We start from the raw sequence: 20,067 nt of genomic DNA on the forward strand, positions 1-20,067 counted from the left end.
GACACTCCTCTTCTACCCATTTACCAGTTAGATGGCTAACAACTTTGATATGTCAATGATTCACTACACTCAGGATTCTGCCCTGCTATGGAGTCCCCAACCCTACTCACCAGGCCTACACAAACTAAGCTAGTTTTAACATTTTATGTCACTAGTTAAAGGAGATCAAACTGTTGCTAACTGAAGCCTAAACCAGGGTTATATTATTTGGTATAAAATTCTAGGGTGCATAATTTAATCCAGTATGATCTGCCATCAATTATTTTAATGGTCCTTTATGTGTATACAAACCTGCAAAATCCTGAGCACACAAAAGGGCAGTGAGCTGTCCTTGCAAAACCATGTAGATGTGGTGACGTCGTCACAGTGATCATCAGTTCGATCAATACTGGGGCACACAAAAGGGCAGTGAGCTGTCCTTACAAAACCATGTAGATGTGGTGACGTCGTCACAGTGATCATCAGTTCGATCAATACTGGGGCACACAAAAGGGCAGTGAGCTGTCCTTACAAAACCATGTAGATGTGGTAAAGCAGGAGTGGTGATGTCAACTCACAATGATCATCAGTGCAATCAATATTGGGGAACACAAAAGGGAAGTGAGCTGTCCTTACAAAACCATGTAGATGTGGTAAAGCAGGAGTGGTGATGTCAACTCACAGTGATCATTAGTGTAATCAGTATTGGGGCACATAAAAGGGCAGTGAGCTGTCCTTACAAAACCATGTAGATGTGGTAAAGCAGGAGTGGTGATGTCAACTCACAGTGATCATTAGTGTAATCAGTATTGGGGCACATAAAAGGGCAGTGAGCTGTCCTTACAAAACCATGTAGATGTGGTAAAGCAGGAGTGGTGATGTCAACTCACAGTGATCATTAGTGTAATCAGTATTGGGGAACACAAAGGGAAGTGAGCTGTCCTTACAAAACCATGTAGATGTGGTAAAGCAGGAGTGGTGATGTCAACTCACAGTGATCATTAGTGTAATCAGTATTGGGGCACATAAAAGGGCAGTGAGCTGTCCTTACAAAACCATGTAGATGTGGTAAAGCAGGAGTGGTGATGTCAACTCACAGTGATCATTAGTGTAATCAGTATTGGGGCACACAAAAGGGCAGTGAGCTGTCCTTACAAAACCATGTAGATGTGGTAAAGCAGGAGTGGTGATGTCAACTCACAGTGATCATCAGTGCAATCAATATTGGGGAACACAAAAGGGAAGTGAGCTGTCCTTACAAAACCATGTAGATGTGGTAAAGCAGGAGTGGTGATGTCAACTCACAGTGATCATTAGTGTAATCAGTATTGGGGAACACAAAAGGGAAGTGAGCTGTCCTTACAAAACCATGTAGATGTGGTAAAGCAGGAGTGGTGATGTCAACTCACAGTGATCATTAGTGTAATCAGTATTGGGGCACATAAAAGGGCAGTGAGCTGTCCTTACAAAACCATGTAGATGTGGTAAAGCAGGAGTGGTGATGTCAACTCACAGTGATCATTAGTGTAATCAGTATTGGGGCACATAAAAGGGCAGTGAGCTGTCCTTAGAAAACCATGTAGATGTGGTAAAGCAGGAGTGGTGATGTCAACTCACAGTGATCATTAGTGTAATCAGTATTGGGGCACATAAAAGGGCAGTGAGCTGTCCTTACAAAACCATGTAGATGTGGTGATGTCAAGTCACAGTGATCATCAGTGCGATCAATATTGGGTAGATCATACTGTGTAAAACCTAAAGGAGTTTTATCCATAATGCACTGAGCAGTACTGAAGATATTAGACATCGTGAGATAAACAAATAATGTACAAGACTTTTATAGGCTCTAAAGATTGCATAGTTTCACAAAGGTTACAGCTTCAGCCAAATTTAACACTAAAGAAAGTTATATAAAGGACTTGTCAGTCAGAAAAAATGGAAAGCAAAATATAGGTATGATAGTGGTGATGTAAGTGAAACTAAACAATGACCATGGAAGGGGGAGACCAGTGTAAATGTGTAAATGAAGTTAAACAGGAAAAAAATGTACTAGATGCAGCCATATGTAGAGCAAGTCAGAGCAGTACAAGGGATGAAGCAGAAGGTGCTGAAAATGTAGGAAAATGTGATATTTTTCTGATGTGTTAAGTGGTAAAAGAGCTAAATATGAGGAGAGTGCAAAGGAAACTTTCTTTTTGCATTCTGTGAATAAACAGCAGGCCCAGACGAATAATGACATTTCAGAATTCCAGTTCATAACACTCCAATAAGGTTTAAGACAGACTCTGGGGCAGACATAACTGAACTGTCACATAGTGCAAATAGAAGCACTTCAAAATATATGCAGTTGCTCAAAACAGAAATGAAAGTATGAAGCTCAGGCAAGAAGTTTAGGGGAAGTCCTGAGCAATGACTGCTTGGATTTATGTGTTGCTGTGTCCTTACCTATATAATCTGCCAAGTGCAGGCACTAAAAGTAATGTCTTTTGGCTTTTCCCAGTTAGGGGTCACCACAGCAGAACTCCGGTCCACTAATGATTGTCAGTGGATTTTTATGGTGCTGAGTTGCTAGCCCGATGCCCAACCTTCAAAGAAGGCACACCCATTCACACACGCACCTAGCTGGATGTCTTTCAATGTCACTCGACCGTGGGGAGGACATGCAGACTCCACACAGAAGGCGCTCCAGCCAAGAATCGAATGAGAGAACCTCTTGCTATGAGGCGACAATGTTAACCGCTGCACCACCGTGGCCTACGGGCTAAATGCCACAACCAATGAAATGAGTACTGGCATATTTGGTGAAGATGGACTTCTAAAATGTCAGTCAAATATTTCTTAAAATCTTGTGCTGATCTAAATTTGATGCAGTTTCTGGGGATGATGGAAAAGATTACAGAAACAATAAGCTGGAGTACTCCAGTGATAAAAAGTAATAAGGAAAATGACAGTGGAAATCTGTGTTTGTTTTTAATTCTAAATATGCACGACACTGGAAATTTGTACATGTAATTTCCAAATGATATCTGTTTATTCTGGGCAGGACCAAGTGAATTGTTGAATGAATTTATAACTTTCAATGAATACTTCAGCTTCAGTTTTGAAATGTGCACATAGCCCCTCTAGCAGTTATTAATTATTTAGGTGTGACAATAAATAAAAAACATGGAAGAGAAGAAAATTATTTCTAATGTTTATAAAAAAACCTTTCCAATAATTATTTACATTTTTGTAGCAACCATCCCCTTAAACAAAAAAGAAACAAAGTTAAGGGGCAGATGATAAAGGTATCTAGGATAGTTTCTGATAAAAATCTTTTTCTTGATCAGTTAAACATAGTAAGATGTTTTGCAAAGAGGCTATTCGGTATCTCTTATTAATGAGAAAGACATAATAATTATCCATCCTTACTGGAGAGATATTTTGCTATAAACAGCCATAGCAATAAAAATAATACCATTATTAACAAAGACAATATAGAACACTGCTATGAAAGGGCAACAATATTAAGTTTCTGTGCAGATACTAATACAATCAAAACATTATAATAGAGCAATGGAAGTTATTTATTTATTATGGAGAAGTTGGAAATAATCTAGGGGAAAACAGAATTTGCTTATAAGAGGCACATGCATTTGAAACAGAAATTAGAATGGCAGAAGGTTTCTACCACTAAAAATAAGAGAGCGGGAACCTATAAATGTGGATTATGTAACCAAAGTCAGTACATTTTAGAAGGAGACACTATTTACATCATGGGTCTTAATAAGATTGTTAAAACACACAAATACAATAACTGTATAAATCAGTGTTTGGTATACATTATTATGTGTGAAACGTGATGGATTTTATATAGGTAAGACAAAAAGATGTTCAAAAAAGCATATATACGAATATAATTAAGATATACAAAATTAAAATTAAAATAATGTGCTACATAAGCATTCTGTGAAATGTGCTTCATTTAGGAAATTTCATTTTGCAGTGCTTGAAATAGTTTTTTTAAATCAAAGGTGAGGGTCATTGGAGTTAAAAACTGAGTACAATGAACTCAACTAGCAATTAAGATTAAACACAAGTGTTTTTCTATGACTCAATGACATTGTCTCTATAAAAAGTTTATTAAAGCCAAGAGCAACTAAATTATAACATAGCAAGTTAGGTCTTTTATTATACATGTACATTTATTGTTCATATATGCATTCCAATATTTTGTATATGTATTTTTGCTATTCTATACTTAGATTTTTAATATGTTTTAAGAATATTAATAATTGGATTAAAATTATAGAATTATTGAGTAATATGTTTCATATTTTTAGAGGTTGTGGGTCATGTAATAGAAGGTATATAAGAAGATTCAATGTCATTGTAACTGCTCTGATTAAGTCCAAATGCAAGGTGAGTGGATGAAAGTGCTGTGTTTTTTCATTAAATGTATTCTTTGATATTTTGCTGTTGCTCATTTATTTGTGGTTATAAAGGTGCTCCTTTTTGATCTTTAGAAAAGTGACAAAGGAAGATGCTGACCTGCTGACTGTAACTGACTATGTTTGTGATGGGCGGTCATGTAAATAAACAGTTCATTCTTGGAACTAATTCTTAATTGTGAGAGCTCATTTGTGAGCTAAAGTGTGTCTTTTATTGCACCAAAATTGACTTGTGGTGACAGCTTCACAAAGAGAGGTCTTGAGGCAAGTCCACAAAGGGCAAGGACCAAATACAGTGAGAGAGGGAGAGAAAGAGAGAGAGAGAGATGTAGAGGGAGAGCAGAGAGACAAGGATATCTGTGTGGTGGTCACATACCAATACTGACATAACCAAGCTTGTATCCAAATGTTAGTTCTGGAATGAAAACTGACCTTCTCAAAGCAAAAATATCACTAATTTTGACTCCATTGCCAAACGTGCCATAGAAAAGAATTGCAGTAGACCTGTGTGAAGACAATGAGAACATTGAACATTATTCCTGTATCAATATACTCAGCTGACCTACTAGTCAACAGGTCATTTCCTGATTTAGGAAATTTTTTTTCAGATGGTGGATTCCTACTGAGCTTGTCACTGAGAATGACAATACATGTCATCAGAGTTACAAATAAGTGCAACAGAGTATGGGTTTGTTCATGCATCATTATGTCTACATTATTCACAACCAAGCAGTGCTGCTGAGAGAGCAGTTTAACCAGCTAAGAAAGTTCTTAACTAAATGGATCTGCCCCTTACTCTAATGTCCTGCACAATAATATCACGTAATGCAACTGGATGGAGCACAACACAACTAATGGTGAACCACCAGGACTGAACCACAATCCTAATGGTTGACTCTGTTGTTGCCTAAGAATATACCATATTAAACTGAGGAACAAAAGAGCCAAAACGTTCTGAAATATGAAAAAACAATTCAGTTTTGTTCTTTGCCTGACTTGAATCCAGATCAGGCTGTCCATGTCAGATTAAATGGGGAAAGATGTTGGGGTGAAAAAAGGTATGACTGTTGCCTAAACTATAGGACTGAGATAATTTACAATCCAAACTCATGATGGATATCTAATAATGAGAATCTGAAGGTGCATCTAGGTCATTCTTAATATGTCCATACTGAGTTGGCAATCATTATACCTATATGAGCTGTTGCATGACCAAGTGAACTAAACAAGTGAGATACTTTGAGTTTGTGTCTTCAGAGCCTAATGACTGGACTCTTCATATTCCAACAAAATGAGTCAAAGGAGAATTTTATTAAAAATGACACCACTCAAAGTGACATTTTGCCCAAAAAATGCACGTTACCTGAGAGATAGATTCCACCACTCGTTAATCAATAATGACTTTGCAGAAATGACAAGGACCCTCATGTCCACAATCTACAAAATTCTTAGTAAGGGCCTGAGATATTTAGTGAAGTACCAAGACCTGTTATGGTTCCAAAACAAACAAGTAATATTTGACTTCTAACTGGAAATAATATGTTTACAGATTGTAAAAGCAGAAATATACCCAGTGCTTGTGTAGAATATAAAAAGTTAAGTGCTTTTAATAATGTATTTTCAAAATGAAACATATGTGAATTTAATGCATGAGACAGCACAATTTGCTACCTGAAATGAGAAATGCATTCTGTTCTCCAAGGGGGGAGATGGGGTGATATGCAATCGTGGTGATGATTGTGCTTGTGCAAAACGTAAAGGTGTTTACCCATTCTGCATGGGGAACTATTGACTATAGTAGCGACTGTGAACAGATTGTAAACCTGAGAAGAATTGCATGCTACTGTGTTATATGAAAGTGTGTAACTGGTATGGAAACTAAATGCAAAAAGCTAATACACACCAATCCTGGTCTCCCAAATACTTGGTGTCCTAAAATACATCACAGAGCTCATCAACAGGTAAACTAAAGGGGGAGTGGGTTGTATATAATGAAACATCAGCACACACCTAAAGCCAAAATCACCCCGGCATAAATTGTGATAAATTCATATTTATATATGCTTCACTAATTCTATTTATAACCTTTGACAATGTTTGCTTAAAAATATTTAAACGAGTAACTCATTTCAAAGCTATTACCGTTCCATTCATCATTATTGATTATTAATAACATTGGATATCTGAATGCTGAAAGCAACATTTTGCAATTCGCATAAATATTTCAACAAAAGTATTTGCTTTTGCCTTAGGCTACTTGTTAAATTGACCAATTACTCAGAACTCTTGAGTTCACAAAGCAAAAACATTTAAGGGTTTCTGACACCACAAATAGAGCAGGGCATTCAGTCACTGCCTTCCCAAAGCCAGGGATACTTTACAGTTTGAGACTTTCTTCTGTCCTGGACATAACTGAATGTACTTCCTTACTTAAAATTGCTACACTGTAGTGGCAAATGTAGCAACTGTGGCACTCTCTCACTCCTCCCTTTTAAAATGCCTTTATTACAATTTTATCTATAAACTCAGAAACAAATGAAAACAATGCAAAAAGAAAGCATATATAAAGCCAACACAGTACAGTGATTAGTGTCTTAATAATGAAAGAGATGTGAAAATGAAACATGAAAAGGGAGAAAATTCAGAACACCCTGTTATAGTAGCTCTAATAACTTAAGCCAAAAATCCTTGCAGTTTGTAAATATCTTCGTAAATCGCATCAGTTAACTTGAGTACAGGTAGAAATATCTGAAAAACATTTTAAAAATGTAATCACAAAATATCCTGGAAGTAAACCCATATAGTTGAAAGTACGGTATAACAGCGAGACAACCAGGCACTCCGTTTTCTTTTTCAACCATAAAAACATATATTTATTCAAGTGAAGAAAGTCAACACTGGTAAGTGCTTTCGCTAAAGAGCTTCATCAGACCATCTGACTAAAATCAATTGTATCTCATTTAGTCAGATGGTCTCATGAAGCTCTTTAGTGAAAACTATTACCAGTGTTGACTTTCTTCACCTGAATAAATATATGTTTTTATGGTTGAAAAAGAAAACGGAGTGCCAGGTTGTCTCGCTGTGATACCTTACTGTGGATTACTGATCTTATTGATTTTTGGCAACGGGACACTTACCCTGTGGAGTGCTCTCTGTTACATTGTTTTACCATATAGTTGAAAGTTAATATTTAATTATTTGTGATATTATCTATGTTATATAACAGGCCTGTGGGTTAACAACATTTACAGCTTACTTAGAGGAAACTGAGGTCAGTCAAGAATATACCAAAGAAGTTAATCTTTGTACTTGCTATTAATATAATTCCAGAGAGGAAATGCAATTTTGCTGTACCAAAAGATGTAAGATATCAGCCTCAGACAAAAAAAAATCTTGCTTTTACCATTTAAATGGGTAAAGAAAGAATCCAGTTTAGAAAACTAGGTATTATGATAAATCATACAGCGAGTGCAGTAAAGTTTTAAGAAAGAGATAAAAATAGGACCCTTCTACTAAATATGATTCCAGCCAAACATAAAATGAAACATTAGTGCATATTGATTCCAGAAAGATGAATGAACCATACCTTTTAGCCTCTTAGAACAGGAAATCTGGACAAAAAATGAGACAAAGGCCCAAAAATCAGGACAATTTTTAAACAAACTAAGAAAGTTGATAGAATAACAGGTTTTGCATAAACGTGAATTTTCTGAAGGGTATGAAGTCTGAACTCAAATGTCTGTCATTATTTTCTTACTTCAGTCTTCAATGGTTTGCCACTAATTTGTCAGAAAACCCCAACTTTATGAAAAACGGACCAAAAATATAAGGCAAAAATATGGACATTCGGCAAAAATCTGTACAGTTGAGAGGGATCAGTGAAGTTATCTCCGGTGAATACTGTAGTATAAATTTTATAGAAATTTGAAGTTGGATAGACCCTAACAAATACATTCAGAATAAAGTTAAAACATTACTGATTATTAGAATAGCAGCATAAATTATATTTGAAATTAAAATATAAGCAAATTGCAGACTTTTACCCATACATAATTGATAAGCAGTAAAACCAGAGTAAGAAATAAAATCAGTAACATTTAATGGATGCAAATAAGGGAACCTGTCCTTAACAAATTTTGTATCATTAGTTAGAATATCTGGAATATGAGAAATAGACTGAAAAAAACATGTCATCTACTTTAAGGGGCCACATTACTTATTGATAAGTTTGTACTAACTTTCTGAGGATTAATGGAGCATTTAATCTGTTAAAGTTATTATTGGTATCATTAGTTCATTAGTTTAGAATGGTAAGACTAAGTATAATAAATCTTTACTAAGAAAATATTTATAACAACATTAGCTCCATAACTGAGCTCAGTATTTTTCCTAGGGAGACAATCTGTAAATGTCAACTACTCCAGGATAATTTTCAATGATATAATAAGCACAAAAATGAGGGATTATAAATCTACCCTGCATTAGAGAGACCAGTTGGCATAATGGTTAAGGTCTTTGCCTCTCATACACAAGAGAAAAGGCTCATTCCTGTCCTCCAGTCAATGCCTGTTGGAAGTTTGCATGTTCTCCTTGTGTCTCTGTGGTGTTCCTCCCACCTCTGAAAAACATGCTGAGAGTTTTCATCTCAAACTCAGCAATGAATAGAACTGTAGGCAGCAACACAGGCTCTACATGGTGCCCTATAGGAGAGGCATTGTATAGATCAACTGCTTTGGGCATCTGCTGTGGTGTACAGTATCCTCAAGATAGGAAAGCATGGATCACAGACTATGTGCCGTGGCAGGGCTAGATACTTGAGGGTCATGTTGACTAATGTCACCAAATGTGCATGGGTTTTTGCTGGTGATAACAGGGCTGAGGACACAGCCTACTCTGACCTGTACCATGGACCAATGCTAACAGTGGAAGGGTAGGGCAATCCCTATTGGCCAATGTGTGCTTGCCATAAAGCTCAGCAGCCATGGTTCTATAAGCTCCTGTCTGGCCGGTGTCGATTTGCACAGTTTGGGTTACCTGGAATAGCTCTGTTGAGCAAAAGCTAGATATAAAACCAATCAAACTGCCAAATGTGAAATAAGAATTGCTACACTTAATTTAAGTTCACTGACAGGAAGTTGTTGACATGATGGTATGGAGGATGCTAGATATCCATTGTTTCCAAGAGACAAGATGGAAGGGCAGTGCAGTAAAGCCACTTGGCTTTGGATCCAGAGTCTACTACTCAGGAGGAGGGCAGGCTAGAAATGGTGTGGGAAATGTGGTGAGAGAGAAGTTTCAGAAGGCAGTGAGGCATGTCATCAGAATTAGTAACAAATGTTAGGGCAGTAGTCATTATCTCAGCCTATGCACCACAGCAGGGTTGTGATAGTGAAGAGAAAATTAAACTATAATCAGATAGCAGATGGAGGGCCTACTAGATAAAGCAGGACAAGATGAATTAGTGTTAATGGGTGACTTAAATGCACATATCGGGACAGACAGAACAGTATATAAGGACTGCCTGGGTCCACAAGGGTGGTGCAACAGGAATAAAGAAGGAAAGAACATTCTAGACTTCTGTCTGGCAAATGGCTTGATAGTAGCCAACACATGGGTCAGAAAGCGAGTCACAAGAACACATACAAGCGTGGTCAGAAAGAGAGTCACAAGATCACATGCAAGAGCGGTCAACCAGGTACTTTCTTCCTAGTAAGGAAAGGACACTGGGGTAGAATCAGTCATCCCCAATGAAACAGTCATCTAACAGCATAAACTGTTGGTTGCCATAACCATCTGCAAGCAGTCATCAGAGAAGGCTCTAAGGTCAAGAGAGACCAGGATGAAGACCTGGAAGTTGACTGGAAAGAAAGTACAAAAGTTCAAGGAATTACTCAGGGCTGTAGTATCCCAAGAAGAGGAGGAAATAGGTGGAGATGAAGAAGAATGGCAGTGCCTCAAAATAGCATGCGGGAAGACTACAGAACAGACATGGGGCTGAGCCAGATATGGAAATAAGGTATATAATGTAAGCTGGTGGTGGAATGCAGAAATCCAGGAAGTCATCAAAAGAAAGAAGGAGTGCAGAAAAAAGTGGGAGATAGAAAAGAAGGACCAGGTTAGGAAAAAAATACTGGTTTGCTAACAAAGAGGCTAAGAAAGAAGTTGCAATAGCAAAGAACAGGGCATAGGACACACTCTACCAGCTTCTGGAAAGTGACTCACTAGATGGCACAAAGAAGCTATATCAGGTTGCAAGGCAAAGACAGAAAGATAAAGAAGATAGTCAGACACCCACCCTTCGTAAGAGATGCCAGCAACAACCTACTCACCAGTCCATAGAACATCAAAGGTAGATGGAAGCAGTACTTCCCATAACTTCTGAATGAAGAAAACACCACAGAAGCTGTACTGCCTCAGACATAGTCTACGATGAGACAAGAAGAGGAGACCACCCTAGAAGAAGTAAGAATAGCGCTACAGCAAACAAAATCAGGGAAAGCAGCAGACTCAGATGAAGTCACAGCAGATATGATAAAGATGTTGGATAAGATGGGGAGAAATAGCTCCTGATGGCACTCATAGCAGAGTGGAGAAAAATTACTGGAGAATAAGCATACTCATGCCAGTGTACAAGAACAAAGTGGACATCCACAACTGTGGGCAGTACAGAGGTATCAAACTCCTGTCACATTGCATGAAAGTTCTGGAGAAGGTGATTGATAAATGAATAAGCAGAGGAGTAGAAAGGAAGATGGCAGATGAGCAGTTTGGATTCACATCAGGATGCAGCACAACTGATCCGATGTTTGCAGTATGACAGATAGTTGAGAAGAAGCTAGAAATGAGAAAAGAGTCCAATTGGGCATTCCTAGACTTGGAGAAAGCATATGACAAGGTCTCTAGAAAGCTGATTTGGGCAGCACTGCAGTGGTTTAAAGTCCCAGAAACATTGGTAGAATTAGTGCACGCTATATATATAAAGATCCAATGACTCAAGTACAAACAGTATTCGGTCTCACAGAGGGGTTCCCAGTGGGAGCTGATGTGCATCAGGAGTCAGCTCTGAGCCCACTGCTGCTCATACTGGTGATGGATTACATGCAGATGATGTGGCATTACAAGCAGACTCTGAGCAAAAACTTCAACAGAAGATAGGAGAATGGAATGCAGAAATGAAGGCACATGGGATGAAACTAAGTACAGATGAGACATTGTTAATGGCAGCAAATTGGGGAAATCAGAAGAAGATGAGAACTGAGATAGAAAGGAAGAAAGTGGAACAGGTTAATAGCTTCAAGTATCTGTGGGTGTGGTTGAGATGAAGGGGAGTCTAAATGAAGACATCAAAGCTAGAATCAGAGGGGCTCCATCCAACTGGCATAGAGTGTCAGGGGAAGTGTATGACAGAAGAATGCCACAGAAGCTGAAAAGTAAGGTGTACAAAACAGTGGTGTGACCAATAGTACTGTATGGTACAGAAAGCTGGGCAGTAAAGGCAGAGCAGTTGAAGAAGCTAGAGGTGATGGAGATGAAGTGCCTGAGATTGGTGCTAAGATGCACATTGTGGGACAGATGAAGAAATGAGGACATACGAGCAGAAGCCAAAGTAACTCCAGTTGCAGAAAAGATCATGGTGGTTTGGGCACGTGTGCAGAAAAGCAGAGGACAATCTGGTGAAGAAGGTTTGGGACAGACAGGAAGAAGGTAAAAGGAAATGAGGGTGTCCAGCAAAGAGATGGCTGGATTGTATGTGAAAAGATCTGCAATAGTCAGTCATGTGTCGAAGAAGGCAGGAGTGTGGTACTGACGTTAGAGAGATGGCAACAGTTAACATGACACCCTGACCCTATGTAGCGAACAGGAAAAAATGGGGTTGATGATGATGGCGATTATGCACTTGAGGAGTACAAGCTTTTCGTATGAAATATGGTCTGATAGAGTGCATTTTTTTGTAAATCCTTTTGAAGAGACACAAAAATATTTTTGTGTATATTGTATGAATAAAATTACATTAATGAAAATATTTTTATAGAATATAAGTTTAAAATTAGGTGAAGATTTAAAAATGTTGCAGCATCATTTAACATTCTAAAACACTTCATTATATAAAGCAGCTTTTCTTGACATGCTGTTGTTTGTTCTAGCTGCTTATAGATGATATCATTGCTGCTTGCTTCAGTATCTGTAGTTGCTTTTCTTCTGATGACTTTGACACAGTATCTATATGTCTCTATATGTTAACCACTTACGTCACTGAGTGTTCAGCCTTATATGCCATACTATTTCAATACATTGTTGCATTATCTATTTGTATTTATCTATTTTTCTTTCCAAATGTTTTTCTTCTTTCTCTTTAGTTAGCCAGTGTATTAATATTTACAGGCTCTTCCTGCAAAGGTCACCTCTGAAAACGAGCAGTACCAGGAAGAACCAACCCTTTCTAACTTTATACACCAGGCGTCAATTTATCGCAGGAGTAGACCTGCAGTAATTCTGAATTTCCAAAACTGAGCATTTGATTGCTATTGAAAAAGGAATTTGGCTCTAGTACTGAGGTGATAAACCCAGATTTCACTATTCAGTAGCTGTATCATTTAGTGACAAATATGAATTGTTGAATGAAGTTACAGTTGTCCTAGGAAAGTTTGTGTGTGTGTGTTTGTGTGTGTGTGTGTGTGTGTGTGCTAGCTTGTAATGTTAGGCTGTTTGCTTAGTAGTTAAAACCGTATGAGGTGTACAATGTATAAATAATCTTAATTAATAAAGTGCGCTATACAAGAATAAGCTTATAAGTACCCATAAAGAGTAAAAACAAGTGACTGGCTATCTTGTTCCTTTATATCCCATGTTCACCAAGAAGTTAGTCATCATTTCACCTTCATCGACCTTCTACACATTCCAACTTTCTCATAATGCTAAACAAACTTAATCATCATCCAATAAAAAACAAAAAATTGTAACATAGCTGGATATGTCCAGACAAGTAGCCCTCAGTGGATACAGACTGATTGATTAGTAGGCTTAACTGTTTAAGAATTGCAGAGGAAATATGTTGTAAACCTTGAGTGCTTTGCAATATTTTCATATTTTCTGCAAGATATGATTGCAAACGTGTTTCTAAATAAATAAAGTGTTAATTATGTTTACTTTCAATAGAGTAGTGACATCAGACTTATATGTACCAAACAATATGTACACTAACAGCCAGTAAAGACCACTTGGGTTACCTCTTTGGTTTCCTTTCATAACTTCTAGACAAGCTGTAGATCATAGTGTTACAGCAGCTACTTTCACTCTGGAAAAGAACAATGTAATATCTACAGGGGACCTTTATTTTTTAATTTCTCATTACTATAGCCAAGCAACTTCCTTAGGAAGGCTAGTCCATATCTCTATCATACTTCTTCTGAAAACATACTCCCTTATTATAAACTTCAGTTTCCTTCCCCTAAGCAAACGTGCACATTTCTAAAATGTTTACAGTTGATCATAGTTTTTTTTCACCTTTTACCTTAAATGAACCTATTTTTCATTGGGGAACAAGCCCCACTTTGGAGTTGTGACCCATATCTTTACTACTTTGTTCTTAAAGTAATGACTATCTTGAAGATGATTAGAATAAGATACATAGTATTTTTTTCTTTTGCAGAAAATTTAGGTACTTTATACTTTATGTTTGATTGAATTTTAAGAAAGATATCAATTGCTTACTATAAGAATAGACATTATGTATTAAAATGTATTAAAACAAGGAATGAAGATGGATATAAAAGTGGAATAATAATCACACATAAATAGCAGTTTACTTACAAAGTATACAGTATTTACAAGTGTGGTACTTTCAAAACTAATAAATCCATTCAGAAGAAGTCTTGGTAATAAATACTTAAGTGTTAATATTTTGGAGTGTTTATTGGGCTTGGTGATCCTCCTTCACCACTGGAATAAATTACAGGAATAATAACAGAACTAGACTTTGTGGATCCTATAAAAGAGGGAAAAGTATGGTGGATATGATGATTCACAGTTAATTCCAATGGTATGAAGTCCCCAAACAAAGTATGGAATCTTGTAATATCTGTAGGTATATTATAAATGAGTTGGAAAGTAAAATGGCATTGATTTTATTATAATGGTTACTTTAAATGTAACACCATGGCAGTAATATATTGGATGTGTAGAAAGACATACAATGAAAAATGTAAGAAAATTAAATGTTAGAACACAAGAGCCTATATCTGACAAAAAGCATGAAAAATAAGAGAATTAACTAAAAATTTAGTTAAAGAACATTAGGGCAATGTTAATGTATTAAAAGCTTACATTTTAGAACATATCAAATTAGGAAATACAAATAGCGACTCCAATGAGAATGTGTTACTTAGAAAGAAGACTGAATTAATTCTGAAAGAGTAGACAATGCACCATTTTGGCATTACTAACACAGCTCCTCGTGGTCCTGCAGAGTGGTGCTAGCAGCAGAGAAATGAAAAGAGCGACTGCTTTCAAGATATAAGTATATTTTTTCTGTTACTACCTGTGCGACCGTCCTTTCTCACCGAAAAGCGAGTTTACACTGCTGATTTAACTGTTATAAGCTTGTTTTTGCGTTTTTTCATTATCTGCACTTAATTTAAAAGTTTGTTTGTTGTAATTAACTGTTGAGGCTGCCCACTCAAGTGTGCTAGCCTGTGCATTGAATATACTGTAATTCTCCTGTTGTTTTCCTGAAAAAAAAAAATTCCTTGTTTCCCGCCTTTCCTACACTAGAATAGTCCCTTATACAGGCTTTGCTGTATTCTGGACTTTTGGATAATTCCTGTGTTGCCCATTTCCTTATTTGGATAGAAGGAAGTTTCTTTGCTCACCAGTGGGAGTGGGGAGCCTTGAGCAGCCTATCTGTCCCTGAAGGAGTGACCTCAGCACAAGAATCTTGTAGTAATTGGCCATTTTGGGCCATTTCTAGCTCTTTGAAGTTCCCTGCTTAAAAACCCGCTCTAGCGTGGCTTTGCGCGATTGTGCGCATAGCGCAGCATCGGGCAGCGCCGGTTAATCGGGTTTAAACTATTCCTGGCTCCACAAAGTCTGCTCTTCACTTTTTCCCTTAGAACTGCTCTATCTCTCAAATTAAACACCCTATTCTCAATCTAAACTAAACAACTGGAAAGGCCTGAGAAATACCTCACTAAAAGAATCACAGGCCTAAAGCAGATGCCCTATGCTGACCGCCTTAAAAAACTCCAGCTATACTCTGTCGCATATCGTCTATTCAGAGGCGATCTCTGCTTAACATACAAGGCCATGTCAAACCCAGAGCTGTTGGACATGCTACACTTAACGAAATCCCAATCCCTCAGAGCTACATGCTCCAGGGATCTAAACCTTGTCATCACAATAAACAAAACATGCTGGAGGGATAGGTTCCTGACCCAGAGACTCCCCAGACTCTGGAATAGATTGCCCATACATGTCAAGCAGAGTGCCTCTTTGGACCTCTTCAAGAGGAACCTTGACGATTGGATGGGAGAAAGGAAATTCACCCCAGGGATCACGTCAGTCGCCCTGCTAGACAGGGGTCCAGGAAAGTAAATAATGTGGGAAGAAATAGCCAGGGAATTGTTATGGCTAGGCTTGTATAGGCCCTAGGGCTGATAGCCTAGTACCAACCTATGAACCTATGAACCTAAGGCCCTGCACCTGCCCAAATAAGCAATCTTAAAATCTAGCACTAATAAACTAAAAGCACTACATCCTCATATACTCTCCAAAATTACCTTGTCCCCTATTGGTCCTTTTTAATTAAGTGATAAAAGAGTTCCCTTTACTGCTCTAGCATATCCAAAGGTCAGTTAATGGTTTCCTCTCCAGTCCAGCTGGTGAATCTGGGAATCTTGAGGCAATGTTACAACTGCCTCATGTACACGGACAACCCTCTCCTCCTCCAAACAGGTTCAAACATATGTGAGAGATGCAACCATATAGCCAAACTGGAGGCTGAGCTCTCTCACCTTAGAACTGGTGTCACCAGTCAGGAGGAGAAGGTAACCTCACATAACACTAATCTACTCTCACATAGTCCTACCACAACAGCAAACCAAACACATAAACACACAAAAACATACTTGGAGGCTCTAAATAAAAATCTACCTAAGCAGCAGAGACCTCCAAAGCAGACACCCAAGCAAACGCTACCCCACAGCAAAACACGTGCAATACATAGCTCACAAAGTCAGTGTGCCAAACAGTCACAGCCCTTAAGGCTTAATAACACACCTGATACACTTGTAATAGGTGATTCTATAGTCAGACACACTGACATCCTGCTCACCAGGCTGAACAAGGAGAAGGTCACAGTGAGCTGCCTGTCGGGCACTAGGATCCGCCACATAACGCAAGCACTCAGGTCACTCCAAAGCAAGTACAAATATGATTCTGTCATAGTACATGCTGGTGTGAATGACCTGAGTCGTACCTCCCTCGACTACATGAAAAGAGACATAGAGGAGCTCTCCAATCATGTAGCCCAGGCCGGTATGACCCTGACCTTGAGCAGCATCTTACCCTCACCTAGAATGATGCCGTAGTATAAAGACAAAATGATCGATTTTAACAATTGGCTAAAATTTTGGTGTCATTCAAAGGGGATCCAGTGCCTGTCAGCCTGGGATGACATGCTAGACAAGCCACGTTGCTTTGCTAGGGATGGCTTGCACCTGTCACCCCTGGGCTTTTGGATACTGGCAAAGGCTCTTGCCACCCCCATAGTGCCTTTTTTAGGCAAGGCTCAAAAGACAAACCCACCTCCATAGAAAACACAAAGAACAAGAAACTAAGGGTAATGCTGCTAAATGCCAGAAGTCTGAACCTCAAAATGCACGCACTCAAAGCTCTCCTCAGTATGGAGAACATCGATATCTGTGCAGTGACAGAAACATGGTTCAAGGCTCCAGAGAGCACCCCAGCACTACCAGGTTATACCTCATATCATGCTTTTCGACCCCAAAACTCAGACCGAACCACAAAAGGAGGGGGAGTATCCATATTTATCAAGGATACCCACACCTCCAGGTTAGTGGTGGTGCACAAAGCATCAGAAACCATCCATGTGCAACTGACAGTGGGCAAAACTGCCTTTCAGTTTATAGCATGCTACAGACCACCATCTCAAAATCAGGAATCCCACTCGGCTATCCTGAAAACATTGGAGAACATGAAGATCTCTCCAAACATTATGGGAGCATTACTCAAGCCCCAACACCCTAGCCCAAAGGTTCCTGGAATTTATAAACTCAAATGCCATGGAACAACTAGTCACAACTCTCACAAGAGGGGAAAACATACTTGACTTGATCATCACCAACATGGGGACCCTATGCTCCACACCAGAAGTATACCCCTCATTGGTAAGATCAGACCATAAATTAATTTCACTGGATATCCAAAACCCGACCCCAGCCCCAGCCCAGAAAACCACAGTGAAAAACTTCTCAAAAGCGAACTTCACACTTCTCAAAACCGAGGTGGAATCCTTCAAGGCCCCCTGGGCCAGTGGAAACTGCAGCCCAAACCACAGAATCCTATATAAACACATTCTATGGACACCTCCAGGAATGCATGGATCATGCTATCCCAAACAAAACCAAGACCCAATCGGCCAAAGGGAGGCGTCCAGTCTGGTGGACCCCAGCCATAAATAAGTTGTACAATAGAAGGAGGAAGCTACTACATGATAGAGCAAAATCCCTAAAAGGGAAGGCATCTCTGATCAGTACTAGCAAAAAATGACAATCCCTCATAAAATCCTCCAAGGCCAGCTTCAAGAGAAAAATTGCACAGGACACTAAAGATAATAACAAGGCTTTCTTTAGCTATGTTAGGAACCTGGGATGCAACTCCCAGATATGCTCAGAGTTGATTCTAAACAACAAAAAATACACTGAACCCACAGACATTGCCACCATCCTGGCAGACACTTTCAGTGCAAACTTCTCCCCCCCTTCCCCCCCAAAAGAGCAAATATCTATCCCAGCAGAGTGCAGCCTCCCTAACATCTCAGATGCTCAGGTGAAAGCTGCCCTCTCCAAAGCAAAAAACACTGCTTCAATGGGACCAGACAGAGTCCCGGGTTGCATCCTACATGAACTCCAAGAAGAACTAAACCCTCACGTAAACTGCTGAACAATCTCAGCCTCACTACAGGATATGTACCCAAAGAATGGCGTGCAGCAACAGTGGTCCCACTCCACAAAGGTGGTGCCTCAACGGACCCTGATAACTATCACCCCATAAGCCTGACTAGCCTTATCTGCAAGGCCATGGAGAGGATCATCATGGAACTCATAAACAAAGACATTGGGGACCTACAGACACTAGATCCTACCCAATTCGGCTTTGTCAAGGGCAGATCCTGCCTCTTGAACCTGGTAGACTTTTTTGAAGCAGTCACCAAGGCCATAGATGAAGGGAAGGTAGTCCACACAGCCTATCTGGACCTCACAAAGGCATTTGACACAATACCGCACTCGGGCATCATAGATAAGCTATCCAGCTTAAATATAAACCCCTATGTCACAAGATGGGTTGCTAACTGGCTCAAAGACAGAACCCACAGAGTCAGAATTTCCGGAGCCATGTCAGACTCGAAACCGGTTACAAGTGGTGTTCCACAAGGCTCTGTTCTGGGACCTCTCTTGTTCAGCATATACTTTTCCGAGGTACAGGCCAACACGGGAGGACTATGGCTGACCAAGTTCGCAGATGACTGCAAACTCGGTGCCATAATTGACTCTCCAGCTGACACGAACATCCTCCAAAAAGGTCTCACAGAGACGGATAACTGGTGACAGAGCCATGGCCTAAAGCTAAATGCCAAAAATTGTATAGTCATACCCTTTGGCAAAAACAAAGTACCCACAAATTACCACATAGGTGGTAACCCATTAAGTACGGAAGAAGTAATTAGGGACCTGGGGACCCAAGTTGATAGCAATCTCTCCTTCGACAACCACACCGCCAAAGTGGTTAGAAAGACCTTCTACATAGCCCACCGTATCATGAAAGGATTCACATCTAGATCAAGTGAGGTAATAGTGCCCCTTTATTCATCCCTCATCAGGCTCATCATAGAATACAATGCCCCTTTTGGGATGTACCTTACCCGACACCTGCAGCAACTAGAAAGACCCATTAAGTACGGAAGAAGTAATTAGGGACCTGGGGACCCAAGTTTATAGCAATCTCTCCTTCGACAACCACATCGCCAAAGTGGTTAGAAAGGCCTTCTACATAGCCCACCGTATCATGAAAGGATTCACATCTAGATCAAGTGAGGTAATAGTGCCCCTTTATTCAACCCTCATCAGGCTCATCATAGAATACAATGCCCCTTTTGGGATGTACCTTACCTGACACCTGCAGCAACTAGAAAGACCCCAAAAGTACCTCACAAAGAGGATCAAGGGACTCCAACAGATCCCATATGCTGCCCGGTTAAAAAAACTCCAGCTCTACTCAGTTGCATACCACCTACTTCATGATGATCTATGCCTGACATACAAAGCTATGTCCAACCCAGAATTAATGGACATGCTCCACCTCAGAAAATCGAAATCCCTCAAAACCACATGCTCGAGGGACTTGAACTTCAGCACAGAAATAA

The sequence above is a fragment of the Protopterus annectens genome, chromosome 11.part0 (genome assembly GCF_019279795.1).
Source record: "Protopterus annectens isolate FY-2018-M chromosome 11.part0, PAN1.0, whole genome shotgun sequence".
Taxonomy (NCBI): Eukaryota; Metazoa; Chordata; order Ceratodontiformes; family Protopteridae; genus Protopterus; species Protopterus annectens.